The sequence below is a fragment of the Nelumbo lutea genome, chromosome 3 (assembly GCF_056320005.1).
Source record: "Nelumbo lutea isolate HS-2025 chromosome 3, American lotus-T2T, whole genome shotgun sequence".
NCBI classification, from domain to species: domain Eukaryota; kingdom Viridiplantae; phylum Streptophyta; class Magnoliopsida; order Proteales; family Nelumbonaceae; genus Nelumbo; species Nelumbo lutea.
Window position 1 is genome coordinate 26,576,398 of NC_142686.1, and position 2,268 is coordinate 26,578,665.

A 2,268-nucleotide genomic window follows, 5' to 3' on the forward strand; every position below is an offset into this window, starting at 1 on the left:
CCTTTTAGGTGAGGTGGCCATTTTACGTACGAAGCGTCTTTGATCGTCATCAAGATCTCAACCCGCTTCGCGTTTAAGGGTGTGTAGTCCATCTGAGCTGCTAAGGGAGCTCGGAACGGCTAACTCGGCTTCGTCTCCCGAGCTGGATCTTTCCTCCTCCTGTCATCTGGGTTGGAGGGCTCGCCTTCCCTCTTCCTTTTCTCGATCCCGCTTTCGGTCCTTTGGTTGATCTCCTCCTCTGTTCTCATGAATTTATCCGCGAGCTTGAGGAATTCAGCTACAGTCGCGGACTGGCTAACTACCATGTGCCACTTCAACTCTTTGTGTGTCACTCCTCTCTTGGTTGCCGCAAGCTGCACCGCGTGGTCCAGTCGCGATATCTGCAAGCACGCATCATTGAACCGCTTGATGTAGCCCTAGATGGACTCTCCTTCTCTCTGGACTACTCCAAAGATGCTCTCCTCGGTTCTGGGGCACCACTTGCTGGTAACGAAGTGCGCGGTGAAGACCTGCACGAACTGGGTCCAGCTTCTTATTGACCCGGGGGCCAGGTTCCTGTACCAGGTGCAGGCCACCCCCTTGAAGGTGGTAGTGAAAGCCACACACATGCATGATTCACTGGCCCTTGCCAGGTGCATTTGGGACTGAAAGGCATTAACGTGGTCGTTGGGGTCGAAGGACCCATCATACTTGTCCAAAGGGGGGAGTTTGAAATCTCTGGGCATGGGGACTACAAGGAGTTTTGATGAGAGGGGGAAGGGACTGAGAGAATAGGGGCAGCTTTTACCTCGTCCGAGCTTGTCTCTTCTTTACCTCGGAGTCCGGGCAAGACGCGAGTGGTAGTCCGGCGACTTCGCCGGTGTCTTCGTTGCTAAGTGGGCCTGGTACTGACGCTGCTGGCCTCGGTGTTACCGAGCTCGATGGGCCCAAACTGTTGGTAGTCCGCCGCTAGGACGCTGAATCGGTTCTCTGTGGGCGGGAGCTCAGAATTGGAGTGTCGAGGTGCTGACTTGGCGGGCAAGGTTCCCGACCCGTCGGCAAGCTGCGAGGTAGGGTGATTTTTCTTTCCCTCCGGCCCGGGGATGAGGCCTGGCTCTTAGAGGGGTTCTGAAGTTGGGAGGCTTCTCCTCGGTGAAGGCGTCCACCCTGAGGGGAGGGCTTAACCGGCTTCGGAGCGGGGTGCCGAGGTGGAAGCTGTGGTTGGTTCAAAGGCAATTGGGGGAACTACTGTTGATAGTGATACTGAGAGATGTGGTGCAATACTTGGTGCTGCTGGAGCTGATGTTGTTGGAACTGCTGCATTTGGGCTTGCATTGCCCACATGCACTGCATCAAGTCATCAAACTGGTTTTGGCTAGTCGCCAGGGGGACAGCAGTTGGTTCGGTCAAGGTTGTCTCGACAGGGAGAGGAAGGGGGGCGTTCATGGCGGGAAGATTCACGGGCGCCACTGTTCGTGGCGCATTGAGGCTGGGGATCCCATCCACCGAAAGGGGGATGGTGAACTGTCCGATGCACACCACGGGGACTTGAAGTTGTTCCCCGGTGGCGTTCATCTCCGTGCTACGTCCGGCATTGCTGGAAGAAGCCATGGGTGTTGGGGTTTCTTAGAAAAAATGTATTATGAAAGTTTTTAGAGGGAAGCTTTTAGAAGCGTTTCCCACAGATGACGCCAATTGATGGAGCGCAATCCGGTCGGTCCTAACTGTCAACGATCTTGCCTCTGACTGGAGCAAAAGGTGCCTGAAACAGGGAAGAAAGCAAGTAGTCTCCGGGGAGGAACCCGATGAGAGTGCTCCGAAGCTCAAGTTAGTATCTTCTCAAAGGCAAGATAAAAAACTAGATGGCGCAAAGTTATCACATACCTCATTCTTGGGGGGGGGGGAAGAGAGCCTTTTATAACCATTTCGCGCACTCACTCCCAAGCTCCTGTCAGGTCGGGTATCATTACCTCTGCACTTCTGCTAATTCGGGTGTCATCACCTCTGCTGGGGCAGGCAACCGCCACTGCTCTCTTTGTTGAAGTCGTCTCTGTGATTGGAGGTGGCGGTGGCAGGTGGCCGTTGAAGTGCGCCGCCTCAGGATACGGACTCCTTTGGTGTCAAATACGGTTATTTAGTTCGGCGGCCTGGAGACGAAGTGCTGGAGCGATGTGCGAGGTGAAGTCTTGAGTTCGGATAGGTGTGGCCCGAACTACCCTGGGTGGGCCAGTTCGGGTCGTTGCCCTTTGCGCTCCTCGTAAGGCTCGGGGTCGAAGGGAGAGTTCGGGC